Source organism: Rhineura floridana, chromosome 5, assembly GCF_030035675.1.
Source record: "Rhineura floridana isolate rRhiFlo1 chromosome 5, rRhiFlo1.hap2, whole genome shotgun sequence".
Lineage (NCBI taxonomy): Eukaryota > Metazoa > Chordata > Lepidosauria > Squamata > Rhineuridae > Rhineura > Rhineura floridana.
Genome location: NC_084484.1, coordinates 163,372,477 through 163,387,763, shown reverse-complemented (window position 1 = coordinate 163,387,763; position 15,287 = coordinate 163,372,477). Strand labels below are relative to the sequence as shown.

The window sequence follows — 15,287 nt, the reverse complement described above, 5'->3', positions numbered from 1 at the left end:
GTGTTACCACTTATTACAATCAGATAAAGAGTATAAATTCAACCTTTTAAAATAGCATAATAGACAATTAGGCAAGAGAAAATCAACTCACTTCCTAACCGCCATACATCAATCAATCAATCCATTAAACAAACCAATACAATTAAATTCCCAGCCCCCTATATAACAACTTCATCTAACTAGAGCTGGACATACATATCATTCTGTTCACTCAAAGATACCCTTACATGATCAACATGCTCACATCCATCAAACATAATCAATTAAATCTTACAAGTGTAAAACTAATTATTAAAAATATATCCACACATAATTAAAATACACCATGCCATCAAAACATTAAAACCAGTGATTATTAAAATGTACAATGAAACAAATGTCTGGCATGTTCCAGACTCTCCTATGTGGTAGGTTATCCCATAGGGCTCCATGGAGCCCTTTTTCTTTCTGTCCTTCTGTCCTGAAGTTAATGCTATGCTCCAAAGAGCTGATGGGAAATTACCATTATGCTATGTTATTATTACTGGAATGAATTCAGTGTGGAGGCAGTAGGACGAGCGGAGGAGACAATGGGATGAGTGGGGGGCAGTGGGACTAGCAGAGGAGACAATGGGAGTAGCGGGGGAGGCAATGGGAGTAGCAGGGGAGGCAATGGGATGAGTGGGGGGCAGTGGGATGAGCGGAGGAGACAAAGGGAGTAGTGGGGGAGGCAACGGGAGTAGCGGGGGAGGCAACAAGATGAGTGGGGGCAGTGGGACAAGTGGAGGAGACAATGGGGGTAGTGGGGAAGGCAACAGGACTAGTGGGGGCAGTAGGATGAGCAGAGGAGACAACGGGACTAGCGGAGGAGGCAACAGGATGAGCGGAGGGGGCGGCAGAACGAGCGGGTTGGAAAAGGTAACACACACACATTGTCATTCACCTCCATTCTGCTACTGCTGCCTTCTACTCCTTTATCCTTGCCTCCAGCGTGGTCTGGCTCTCTACTTCCTCCCTCGTGCTTCCTAACACAGAACACGAGGGAAGGAAGAGTGATGTTGCCCAGAAGCCCAGTTTGAGGCACATGTGTTTCGTCTACCAATCAGAGGAGCAGAAGACTTCCCCAGTAATGTCAGAAACGTTACTGTTGCTGCTAAAAGGTAGGGAAATTACTAGTTGTTCTATTACTAGAAAAATGTAATGAAGTTACCCACTCATTTCTATAAAAAGTAATGAATTACAAGTAACTCGTTATTTCTAACGAGTTACTTCCAAGCTCTGCAAACAGTTTAGTCTCCATCTATATCTCTTATAAAAAATGTTGAGAACCATTGAAGGTATCATCCTAACGTTATCTTGTTTGAGCAACAACACATAGAGAAGCTTTCTTAGTATTTCTTTAATTGCCTCTCCCCTAAATTCTGGAATTCCATCCCACAAAAAGGGATGGAGGTTCAACGCCTTTTGAAAGTGACCTAAGGCTCACTTCCTTGGCCTTGGGGGGATCAGGGTTAAACTGGGGAAAAGTGGGGAATGAAATGTCCTGTCTTGCTGCATGGTGGGGGGTCCCTTTCAATGCTCACCTGAAACTTTCAGAATGTGGATGGGTTAAATCTCAATTAAAGAGTAAATTCACTAATGGGCAAAAAACCTTGCCATTTAAGAATGTACCTATCACCCACAGATATTTCTATCAAACTTTAAAAAGCAGGAAAATTGGGCAGCTATACTGAATGCACTAGGAGAGCAGGAGACCCAACCTCCTCTCTGAGATATTGAGCTGCCCTACAAATTTGTCAAAATACAAACACAATTCGGGTTGGTCTTTCACAGTCCAATCCACTTCCTGTGTAACTTGGAAGAATTTGGTAACATGCACCTTTGAGCATATGGTGAGTGGAGAATTCCATTTTTGTATGTTTGTTGGTGTTCTTACTTTGCTTCTTTCCTGTGTTACTACTGTTTCTACAGAGCATCTAACCTAGAAAATTATATCTCTCTCACTATTCATCCTAGAAACCTGTACCAAATCTATTTTTATTAATTTCAAAGCCTGTTTATTGTTCAATGTCATATGATAGTGAAAACAACCTTTTGTGTGTCAAATTGGAGGTTATGTTCTATTTCTATTTTGGGCGCATTAACAGTTGAATCTGAAACTGCAGTTTGATGTAAAATCAGACTAATTACAATATGTTGCTACTTAAGCAATGACTCTAGCTTTTGGAAAAAACAAACTTAGCCTGCCCAAGATGCATGTTTTCAGTCTGCTATGCTTAAACTACTCCACTTAAGCAAAGGCGGGCATGGTCAATTAAAAACATAGAGCACACCTAGAATTTTGCTAGAACATATTTCACCTCCCACTGTTTTATCTTGTGCAAACTGAGACACTCCTCATGTCCATTGGAAACTATTCTGCAGAATAATCAGTGCCATTATTCCACAATTGTTTTTGGAGCTTTTTTTTAGTGTTGCAAAGTGTTGCTGTACTTCACATATTCACAGAAACAGAAACAAAAGAAAATGATTTATTATAGGAAACTTCACTAAAATTGCAAAGTAAATCAAACATATTTAAAGTGACTATCTGAACTATATCGAGGATTTGATTTTGTCTCTCCACTCTGGCAAGGCCCCAAGGAGAAGATATGATTCTTCCTGAGGTTTTCCTTTTAGATGTTAACTGGTGGGCTCCAGTCTTATAATGTAAGTTATTCAGTTACATTGACTCAACTGGAGACATCCCATCTGGTTGGCGCTCCAGCATTGTTGTACCCATCTTTAAGAAAGGAGATGCATCAGACCCTCATAATTATAGACCCATCAGCCTCCTAGACCTCTAAACTATATGGTCGTTATCCTTTAAACAAGCTTCTTGAATGGTACTCCAACTATTCAATTATCCACGAGGAACAAGCAGGGTTCAGAAAGGGTAGAAGCACCATAGATCAAGCATTTGTCTCGCAGCAAATTTAGTTACAAAACTGATTTACAAAACCATCAAGGGCCCAAATAAGTCCATATTTACTGCTTTTGTAGATTTCTCTTCTGCCTTTGATTTAATAGATAGGGACCTTCTATGGCACAAATTGGCCAAAACAAACATTGATAAAAGACTGCTCTGGCTTATTCAGTCTTTACATCAGGTGAATACATTGCAGGTATGATTGGGCCTCCAAGGTGCCCCATCTCGAGCTATTCATATCAAATGGGGGGTGAAGCAAGGCTGCATATTGGCACCCTTTTAATTCAATTTTTATATCAACAATATAATTCCTAGCATGGCTTCCCCTTCCTTTTTTCCACCATCAGTTGGCAATCATAAGATCTCATTATTGCTTTATGCTGATGATCTAGTCCTTTTATCTCTGAATAAAACTGGTTTTAAAAGGATGTTAGCTAGGTTTGGAAAGATCTGTAAAGAGGAGAAACTAACAGTTAATTACTCAAAAACTAAGATCATAGTTTTTGGCAAGAGGACCCCAAATTCCAACTGAGTCCTTGATGGGCATCAACTAGAACAGGTTCACTCGTTCAGATATTTAGGCTTGTGTTTCAGTGAGAAATTGTCATGGAAACATCATTTAGATATGATTAAACTTTCATGTGCCAGATCGACTGGCCAAATATGAAAGTTTTTTTATACCAGAGGGGGTCAGCTAATTAATCCAGATAGAAGGCATAATTCATTACCTGTTGTATTGTCCCTTGTATGAGGATCCCAGAAAGAAATTCTTCACATATTATATCCAGCTATACTCGGATAGATCAGCCCAGGAACTGGTAGTGGAACTTTTAGCAGACAATTTTAAACAAGTAACAATCCAAGTCACCAATTTTGCCCTGGCAGCCAAGAAGCTGCGGGCTAGCCATATTAAGAACTATGAAGTATAATCAGTTTTAAATTGGGTATAACTAGTCCTGCTGTTGTCTTATTTGTACTTGGATGTTTTATTTATTTTAAAAAATTCTCTCTGTATTTTGCAAAGGTCTATGGCTATATGCAATAAAGTTCAAAGTAAAGTCAAGATCTGAACTATATCAACTATTTTAATATTGTTGCTTCCTCCCTGCTAAAACAAGATCAGCACAGCACATGTCTTGTTCCTGTTATTTGGGCTAATTGAATGTGTTGCCACCACTCACCATATGCTCAAAGGCACGTTGCCAAATTCTTCCAAGCTACACAGCAAATGGATTGGACTGTGAAAGACCAACCCAAATTGTATCTGTATTTTGACAAATTTGTAGGGCAGTACAATATCTCAGGGAGGAGGTCAGGTCTCCTGCTCCCCTAGTGCATGCACTATAGCTGCCCATTTCCCCTGCTTTTTAAAGTTTGATAGAAATATCTGTTGGCTATAGGTACGTTCTTAAACCGCAAGATTTTTTTGCCTATTAGTGAATTTCTCTGCTTTTTAACCTGGGAGGTAAGAAATGGGATCCTGTGCAAGTTTGCTGAGAATAGATGAATCATTTGTATGCTTATTGAGTTCAGTGGGATTTACTCCCCTGCCATCATGCTTAAGATAGGTGAAACTGACCACAGGGGATGGGGAGGGGAGGAGAAGGGAGGGGAGGAAGGGCAGAGGGGAGGAGGGTTAGGGGAGCAGGCAGGAGGGAGAGGGGAGAAGGGCAGGTTTGATTATTTTCATGTTTATTAGGTTCAGTGGGATTTACTCCCATGCAATCATGCTTAGGATAGGTAAAACTGACTGGGGGAGAGGAAGGGAGGGAGGGCTGGAGTGGGCAAGGGAGGAGAAAGAAGGAAGGGGGAGGAGGAAGAGAGAGGAGAGGGGACAGAGAGGAAAGGCAGGTCTGATCATTTGCATGCTTATTGAGTTCAATGGGATTTACTCCCATGCAATCATGGTTACGATAGGTAAAGCTGACCATGGGGAGGAGGAGGGAAGAGGAGAGGGAAGTAGAAAGGGATGGGAGAGGGGAGCAGAAGGAGGGGGAGGGGGAAGGAGGTGATTGGAAAAGGGAGGGAAGGGGCAAAAGGGAGGTGATGTGAAGAAGGTGGAGGGGAGGGCAGGTTTGATCACTTACATGCTTATTGAGTTCAATGGGATTTACTCCCATGCAATCATGCTTAAGATGGGGGAGGGGAAGGAGGAGATTGGAAGGGGATGGATATGGGGAGGGAGGGGCAAAGGAAGAGTGAGGGAAGGGACAAGAGGGAAGGGACAAGAGGGACGGGATAGGAGGGAGGAGAAGGGAGGGTGGGTCTGATCATTTACATATTTTTGGGTTCAGTGGGATTTATTTCTGTGCAATCATGTTTAGGATAGGTGAAACTGACCTGGGGGAGGGGCAGGGAGGGGAGGAGGAGGGGAGGAGGAGGGGAGGAGGCGATTGGGTGGGTGGGCACTGAGCAGAGGGGAAGGAAAAGGAAAACACTGTGAACAGTATCATTGTTTTTCAGCGTCTCCCCCACCTCTTTATTCTACAGCAGGCACATGTAGCCTCCCACACAAATTTAAACCAAAGCTGTTGCTATGAGATGCCCTGATCCACTCATAGAACTTCAGTCAGAGCGGCTGACTGTTAAACCATTCTGGCCACTTGTGCTCTGTCAGGGGAATAGGAGTCTCCTCTCAGCACCCTTCACATACTACAGTTCCCAGGATTATTTGGGGGAAGCCATGACTGTCTCACGTGAAATAAATGTCTGGCAGGGGTGTGGCTCCCTGATTAGGCAAGCCCAGCAGCTGTGAGTCTGGCTTTCAGAACGCTGACTGTTGGTTCTTACTGAGCATGCCTGGCCTAATCATTGAGTTCAATGCTAAATTTCTTAAATTAATTAAAAATCTTCCAGGCATTTTTTTTAACCTTTAAACTGCAGAAGATGAAGGTCAGAGTATGGGGCAAGGTCAGTAATAGGAAGTTTGTGTGAATTTTTCTTTTCTCCACCCTTTCCATTAGTCATAATTACCATTAGCACAAGTTCAAATTTATTTTAAATACTCAGAATGGTAAATTTAGTCATTCACTCAATTATGATTAAGCCAACACACTGAGAAATCAGTCTCTCACTCTCTCACTCTCTCACTCTCTCACTCACTCACTCACTCACTCACTCACTCACTCACTGCTAATAATTCTCATTCTAGAAACTCCTGCTTAGGATAATTGTCCTCATAAATCTCTTTAGATAAATGTAAAATTTCCATTATTTAAACTATTAGGCAACTCATCTGCACCCATTTTCTTCAGATACATTTTACAGCATTGGAATGAAGGTTTAATATGGTCCACATTATGTTTTTGTGTACAGACTGAATAGTTCATGCGGCTTTCAAGGATGAGCTCCAACATCATTGGGGGTTGGATTCAAAGAACTGTGAGCATCAGGGAAATACCCATTGGTGATGCTTATGCATTGGTTCCATAGCACAGGGGTGACTAACCTTTGGCCCTACAGATGTTGTTGGACTCTGCCTCCCATCATTCCCTTCTAGTAGGGATGTGGGAGAAATTCAATCCAGTTAGCATTTAAAGCAGAATCGATCACATTTGTACTTTCTGAAATAATATGAAAACCAAAGGGCCATAGCTCAGTGGTAGAGCACCTGCCTTGTACGCAGAAGATTTCAGGTTCAATCCTCAGTATCTCCAGGTAGGGCTGGGAGAGAACCCTCCCAGAAATCCTATAGAACACCTGCCAGCCAGTGTGGACAATACTAAGCTAGATGCACCAATGGTCTGACTTGTATAAGGCAGCTTCCTATGTTCCTATGAAACACAGGCATCCTTTGAAATTCACACTTATCCGGATTTTGTGGTTCAGTTCTCCACCAAACAATTTTTACAAAAATGCGTATATTAGGGGAAAGTGTGCATGAAATGGAAATAAGATTGAAAATAACAGACAAAACTGCATTACATTAGGATAAATGGCTTGCAATAATGCATGCATTGGTCAGCTGCATAAAAATGTACTGAGAAGAAATTTGCACTAAAACACTGAAGAATTTTCAATAGGATTTTTGTAAATGAAAAATCACAAATTGCTACAGAAATGTGCAGAACTGAATTTAAAATTGGAAAAGGAGAAACTGAGAGAATCAAAACTGACAGATCCTTCCATCCCTAGTGCTACAAGTCTTTCCTTACCAAACTCAAAAAGCCCTCCCCCCTGGGATGTCTCATCGCATGGGGGATTAGGAGCTGTTTACCTAAAGGACTGCCTCTCCTCATATTGTCATGCCTAGATTTTGAGATCGGATGGGGAGGCCTTTTTTGTAGTACCACCACTTAATGATGTCAGGGATCTATGACCCATCAGAAGGTCTTCTCAGCAATAGCACCCCACCTGTGGGAAACTCCTCCCCCTGAAGTTCAGCTGGCCCTGACTTTACCTATCTTTCAGTACCATCTGAAGACCATATTCTTCCAGGCAGGCAATCCAGCTGCTTGGTGGGAACACAGGAAGCTGCATATTGTATTGTTTCTAAATTGATCTGCTGTCATTTTCTATGTTTTTAAGAGTTTTTCAACTCTTATTATTGTACATCACCTTGAGATGATTGTAGAAGGTGAATCGTAATCATACCACCACAAATGGTTCATCTTACCCAGTACTGGTGACACCAAATTGCAGCAGCTGTCCACGGTTCCAGACAGGGAGACTTTCCTTCCTTCCTTCCTTCCTTCCTGGGATAACAATTCTATGAATAAAACAAAACAATATTTTATCTTGGCAATTTCACTTAACTTTTCCCTTTCTGTGGAATTCAGTGGAGACTCAACAAATAAAGTTGCACTATTGCAAAAGTGAATAAAGGCACTTCCTGAGCAGAGAAGCATTAGCTTCTATGGACCGAATGAATGGGAGAAGACGGAGAGTGTCCAAGTGTGAAGGCTGTGCTGCGGTATCTGCCTGTGGCAGCTGGCATACATTTCACTCAAGGTCAGGTAATCTTTGCCGTGCATTTGCATTTCACATACCAGCAAGCAAAAAAAGGACTAGCAAAATGGTATTTGAAAAGCTGGTTGAAATGCAAACAAATTAGACTCACCTGCATAATTGCCTTCCTTGTTTCCCTCGGTCTGTGGTTATCCATTTTCATTTGCTCTGGAGGGAGCCTTCTATCTAGTGTGTTCCACAAGAAGGGCATGCTTCAATCTGTCTGGACTCTTCAAAGTGATGAGAGGTGGTGGTGGTAGGCAAATAGACAACAATGATATGGTGCTTACAAGAAAACTAAGGAAAGTGGCAATACTGGAGTAAAGAAGACATACAATCAAGTTTGGTACATTCCAAGCTTTAAGGTGATTAGCTATGCTCTGGCATGCTAACAAATATTCTTGCTGGAGGGACAGTATTTTGATTTTCTTTTTAAATAAAAAGCTGCCCTAAAATGCTGCAAGCAAGCCGTGTATTATCATCAGCATTTATTTATTTATTTATTAGATTTATTAGTCCCCCATCTGGCTGGTTAACCATTTGAACCATTTGAAAAAACAGCAGTTGAAAAAGAAGAAGAAAAGAACTTACACTTTTAAAAGCAGTGGAAAATTACTGAAAAGAAATGTGTTTCTGTTGCACAAATTATTTCAGGTTCTTGAGATGTGCCTGGAGTGTGTTTGATTCCCAGGATTATTTTGTAGTACAAATGCATTTTATGGAATGTCTAGTTGCTCAGAGTATACATCAATAAAAGAATGAGACAGAGATAATAAATGATTATGCTCCTTTATTTATTAAACTATGAAAGCATATTTTCCCACAGTTGATACTCAGAAAACTGAAGCACCTGGGATAAATTTGAGTTGAAATCAATGTAGGACATAACCTGAGAATAAAACATTAATTTTTGGAAGTTGAAATTGAAAATCAGTGGAGTTAGAATGAGAATTGTGGGTTATCTTTTGTTAGGTTTGTATAGATTGTTATGATTTGTAAGATCAGCTGTACCACAATTTCAGCATAATTAAAATCTTGGCAACCAAATTTGAGTTCCCATCCTTCAGAAAATGAATATTTGACAAGCACTGACCAATTGACCACAACTGCAATATTGGGAGCTGGTATATTTTTTCGAGAACCTTTTATCTTATTAAGTAAGAGCCACAGAGTATGCTTTTTCAAATCCCATTTTCATTTTTCAGTAAACAAATCACAGCTCAAATTTTGTTTTTCTAAGTTTGCTTTGTGGCCTTTGGCAAGTCAGTATTACGTGGACTGGTTTCTCTATCTATAAAACAGACATATCAGTACTCTCACAGGGTTGTTGTGAGCACAAGTGATTTTAGGACTATAAATCATTATTATTAATACAGTGCCATCTCAATGGAATTGCAGTGATGTAGAGGTTTTTAGTGGTGTTAAAAATGACATTTTTATGCCCCTCAAACGGTGCTTTCCCTTTTGAAGATTCTGCAGAGGCTTTGAAATGGTGCAGCTCTGTTCATGTACTGAACGGTGTGGGGGACGGTTTATGTACTCATTTATGTGTATATGTATGCATTTATTTACATTTATTTCCCACCAAGGAGGTCAATGTGGTGTACAGGGCTCACCCCTCTACATTGGTTGAAGGAAAGAGGGGCCTTCTCATGTTGCCTTGGCAACAGGGATGTTTTCCTTCTTTCCCCACATTCAGAATGAGGGAAATCAGATCTGGCTACATGGCAACTGGGAGCAAATGCAGACCTAAGGCAAAATGCAGACCTCTCATCGCCTTCAGTATGGAAGGAAGAGGGAACACCTCCTTGTAACAGCCTCAACCTCCTTGTAACCAAGCTGACATTCCCTGTTTTGCCTTATGATACTGGCAAGTGACCAGCAAGGGTGAGCATGGAGAGCTTGAAGCATGCTTTCCTCCTCATTCTAAAAGCACAGTTTTGATGCTGTAAATCAAAGGCCGCCAAAAATTCAAATGTTGAGACAGTCTTAGGGGCACCGGGGGGGGGGTAGCATATCACAAAATTAGAGAGAACTTATGGTGAAGCTTTCCCCATAATTGTATTTCCATACTTGGCTTGTCCTGTTTAATTTTTGCCTGCCATACAGCTGTTAAAGGCACAAGAACCCTGTTTTTCTTCAATGCCAATCCTAAATCAAACCCTAGGCTGCCATCCTGTACCCACGTACCTGGAAGCAAGCCCCATTAAACACAAAGAGACTTACTTCTGAGTAGACATGTATACTGTTGTACCATAAGTTAACTATACAGCACAGGAGACATGCAGAAAATAATGTGTAGGGACCACCTGATCTCTGGTGAACCCAGCACAAGTAAGATTCATCTTTGTGGCAAGGGGAAAAGGAAGGGACAGCTATGGAGATAACAAGGACTAAATTAGAGAGGGGGGGGAGAGAAACAGGAAAAGCACACTAAAAGGAAGGGCAAAAGAGCAGCTCTTTAGGATCCCAGGAACTCCATTCACCTGATGTTCAAACAATTCATTTATCAGTCACAGCTTTGACTTCACACACTGAGTAATAACACGGAAGACAGGAGCAGCCAGGCTGGCTCATTTCATATAAATCACTTAGAAGTGTACCTGCAATTTTTGCTCCATAAGTTTATTTCTAGGAGGGCTAAAGACTTACTTTTTTTTTTTAAAAAAAGGAAAGCTCAGGTTCTGGCTACCTACTGGGGATGCCACTGAAGGCCTTTGCAGGTGTCAAGGGTTGGCAACCCCTGCTGTAAATGCTCACCAGTGCATGTTCATCCTTTATAAATATGACTGGCTATTTTTGAGAATCAATTTGGTTCAAACTCAGCTCAGATATGAACTTGCATTGCAACCTTTGGCAAGCCTTTTCAGTGCTTCAGTCCTTGTGTGCGATTGAACATGATAATAAGAAGCAAGACAAATGTACCAACTGGCCCAGGGAGTTATGTGAGCTAGACACCACTACAGAGATAGCTCTCTCATTATTATTGCTTTTATATTTGGGACTGAAAATGGAATTATGACTTTTAAATTTTAAAAAAGGATGTGTTTGGTACATGCCATTGGTTCTGACCATGTATTAGAAGGAAAGGTGTCAAGAATTACAGTGTTTGGGGAATTCAAAACAAAATGTCAGTGAAACAGTGATGTGCCGATGTGAGCAATGTTTTATGTGTCTAGGAACATTGATGTGCGTGTGGAATCTATCCTTCCTGCAAAGGCCACTCCCTGAATTTCAATGGAGGAAGTGAATCTACATGCCTGTTTCATTGCATGCATGGGTTGGCTCCCTTCTTTGAGATGAATGAAGCAGCATCTGCGCATAAGAACTCCATGGATGCATATGTGAAGAGTGCTGTAACAGAGCAAGATATGTGCACACTGTGGGGTTATCAATACCTTAGGCTAAAAGTGGCATTTGAAATATCTTCTCCCTAACCACCACCACCCAGTTTGAAAGCATATAAGCCCCAGAAGGAAAAGGGGTGATCTCACGATTGGCATGGATATAGCCAACAGTTGTAATAGAACTCAGAGCACAAGGTAATGCTATACAGTAATACTACTATGATCCACTCAGGATTATGCAATGCAAGCCTAACTGATAGCAGTGGGAGTGTTCAGCTCAGGCTTTAATCTCTCCCATCAAAATCAGTGGGATTTACAAGTAATATTTGGCTAGTGGCTTTAGCATTTATAAAGTGCATTTCTTCTTACACATTATTTCAGGGATTACTGAAATACTATAATCTTATTCTCCCCAGATTGCAGTTTGGGGGCTGAGATGAAATTAGCGATATAAGGCTATGCCTGCTCACAAATAGCTATTTTTTAAAAGTAACTAAATAGGATGCTGTCTTATACTGAGACAGATCCCTGGTCCATCTAGCTCAGTACGTCTACACTGACTGACAGCACCTCTCGAGGGTTTCAGACAGGAGCCTTTCCCAGCCGTACCTGGAGATGCCAGAGATTTTGGACTTTTGGTAGGCCAAGCAGATGCTCCACCACTGACCTACAGCCCTTCCCCAAGTCAATCATGAGCTCTGAGATATGGGATGGTGCATTTCCATTCAGCATCACTCTAGATGCAACAAATGAGAGCTCCTTGAAAACGTGAAGTGCAATCATGTGTAGGCAGGAATTCAGATCTTGGCATCCAAATGTGATTTGCAAATGGGTAAGGGAAAAAATAGAAAAGCAACAAGAGCACTAGAGAGAATATAAATTACTTTGCAAAGGATCGTGTTTAGAGAAGTGTAAAATGTTCAGTTAATTACATTTGTTACTGATACTCTCATCTGTGTGAGGGGAGCCCAGGTGTGCTTTCCCTATGAGAAATAAGAATCAACAGGAGAGAGTGAAGCAAAGAAGGAGGATTTTGCCAAAGTTCCCCTGTCTGACCTTGGTCAAGTTCCTGCATTGTTTGTAAGCTGCTTTGGGGACTTTTTTTGGGAAAAGACAGCCTAGAAATAAAACATAACATAACATTGTTAAAATGGCATTTAAACTGCAATCCTAAACACATTTACTTGAGATTAAGATCCTTTAAACTTAATAGAATTTGCTTTTGAATAGGCATGCATAGGATTGGTCTGCTAGAGTACCACCTAGCAAAGCTTCTTCCCACCTTATATCTCTCTGCCAGAACTTGTAGAGGCAGGCAAGTTTGACCCTTAGCTGAGTGTTAACGGCCAAACTATACATCACCTTGGAGCTGGGTGATTGGAACTGCCCTCCTGGATTGCGGGAAGGGCTGTAGCTCAGTGGAAGAGCTTTCCTTGCTGAAGGTCCCAGGTTCAATCCCTGGCATCTCCAGGTAGGGCTGGGATAGTTGCGGACAGTCAGTACTGATAATACTGAGCTAGATGGACCAATGGTCTGACTTAGTATAAGATGGCTTCCTAAATTCCTAGTGTTATAGGCTTGGTGGTTGGTATAGATTATGTCTTTGGATCACCTTTACAATCTCTAATTTGGAATCTCTGCAGGTGAAGTTGTAGCAGAGAAACCAGCTCCACTGGTCAAACAAGTTCCTTTGATAAGTTAATCACTCTGGCCAGGCTCTTTGTTCTCTGGATGGATCAACCTTCATGTGGGTCCAGAGAAGTCCTGTTGACATAGGAAATCCTGCAGGAGAGTGAATCCTTCCCACTTCCAAGGAAGTAGTTTCTGTGTGTGTTAGAGTTAGTCCAGGTGAGAAGCTGGGAAACTGAAGACAAACAGAGATGTTCGCTGGCTCTCTGTGCCTGAATCTCAAGCCATGGCTTTCAGGTGCCTCTCTGGAAGCCTGATGGGGGAAAGCAAGATCTGTTGGACTGTTAAGGCTCAGAACCCCTCCATCTTATTTTGAGATTGCATATATGTAGAAATAAAACCACATGTCCTAAAGACACCACAGTCTCCACTGACCTCCATTCTAAGGAAACCAAGCCCTGGGTAAGTGCAGGAACCTCTGGAAGTCTCACACCCATCAGATAATGGGATGCACGCAGCATAGCTTTGTAATGCAAAAGGCAGCTTGATCACCAAGATCCTCCACTTCTCATGGTTGCCTGTGCTCCTGAGGTTTGGCTGGCCTTCAGGAACTGAGCCTTTACCTGCCCTATGGAACTCCCTACCAGTAGAGGTTTGAGAGAAACCATCCCTCCCTTCATTCAGAAGTCTTTTGAAAACTATATCGTTTAGACAGGCCTTGAGGTATTCTATGCTAATGCTATTCAAAGTAGACCCACTGAAGTTGATGAACATGACTAATGTAGGTTCAGTCACTTTATTGGGTCTACTCTGAGTAGGACTTAGATGAATGCAACCCTGGGTTTTAAAGGTCTTTGGCCCTGCACTGATTCTCTGGCTTAATTTCCCCTCAAAACTGCTGATACCTACAAAGGCCAAGGGTGCAATCCAACTCGCATTTACGCTGGGCTGAGAGGAGTTGGATGCACTGGATTTCCAGTTGAGCCGACTGGGTCCCGGCTCAACCGGGCTATGCTGATGTCTCTTAGCTGGGCCAGCCCAGCTAAGCGGTGCAAGTGGAGCGGATGTAAGGCAGCGTAAGGCCTGGAAAAGGGACATGTCAGGGACAGGCCAAGGTGAGGGGACTTAGGCTACATCCAACTCAAGTTCAGAGTGCTCCTGCAGGGTCCAATCCAGGCAAAAGTTATACCAGGAAAAAGTTTGGTCTAAGAAAATAAATACAGCAGAAGTCAACTGAGAGGGCTTATTACCCAGTAGGGGTATTTGGGAGAGCAGGCTTTTACTTTCTGTTCCCTGTGCTCGGCTCCTGGCTGAGCCAGCATTCAGCCAACCCAGAGGCTCCTGAATGGCAATTGGATGCGGCAGAACTTTACGCCAGCTTCTCTTGCACCAGCACCACTTCTGCTGGCTTCCCTTGAGTTGGATTGCTCTGCCTAAGCAGTAGCAATTGGTGCAGATGGATTGGCTTTGCTTACCTGGCTTCTCAATGCCGAGTGTTGATGCTGGTTACTGAGATGTAGAGGGTTCAGGTGATGGGAAGCTTGGTATGGTGTAGGCACAGTTGGATTGGCTCACACCATTCCATCACCTACTAGCTAAAAGCATTTTTTGTATGTGTGCCTAAATGGTTGTATGTTTTACTCAGCACAGCTAACAGCAGCTGCAGGGTGGGGAGAGATTTCTATCAGGGCTTCAGTGTGTGGGATGATAGTGGGAATGATTGGACCCCCTTCCCAACATGCTGTAATGCCAATCCTACACAGCTGCTTTTTGAAGGACAAAATCAGGTTGAATGGGCCACTTATATATCTCCAACTTAATGTGTAGCTGGACCCTTTAACTAGCTCAGCATAAATCAGATCTGAGAATGTAACACATACCTTCGTTACATCTTGGCTGGACGATCTATATGGGGAAACCTTTGAAGAGTATCTGGAAAATTTAATTGGTGCAGTATGCGCCTACAAGGATGTTAGTGGACACCTGCCCTTGGGATCATATTGGATTTATCCTACAATGCTACAGCGGTTGCCGATTTGTTTCCGGCCACGATTTAAAGTATTGGTAATGACCTTTAAAGCCATAAATGATGAGGATCCAAGTTACCCAAAGGATTACCTTGTCCTGTTGTGTATGATCTGGTGGAGAGGCTCTTCTCTGTGTCCCACCTGTGGTGGAAATATGGGTGCTTGTGACTAGAGATAAACCTTTCCCATTGGCAACATCTACACTGCAGAATATCTTGCCCTATGAAATGCAGATGGCCCGCTCTTTAACCACTTTCCAACAGCTAGTGAAGCCATTTTTATTCCAGTGAGATTTGGCCAGGCAGATGATGTTTTTATCTGAAGTTTCTGCTTGTCTCCATTGCATTTTATCTGAGATTGTGCTTTTATGATAATGTTTATTTGTTTATT

At 42.1% G+C, this 15,287-nt stretch overlaps 1 long non-coding RNA gene across 1 annotated transcript in view; it reads right to left on the bottom strand.

The window, feature by feature from the left end:
* Positions 1–8,094, bottom strand: part of LOC133385520 (uncharacterized) — a 30,406-nt gene extending 22,312 nt beyond the window's left edge. The window contains exons 1-2 of the long non-coding RNA XR_009762897.1: positions 8,007–8,094; positions 7,563–7,655 (exon numbers count right to left, since the gene is read on the bottom strand). This is a non-coding gene — a long non-coding RNA (uncharacterized LOC133385520). The remainder of the gene's footprint in view (positions 1–7,562; positions 7,656–8,006) is intronic.
* Between the last annotated feature and the right edge of the window lie 7,193 nt (positions 8,095–15,287).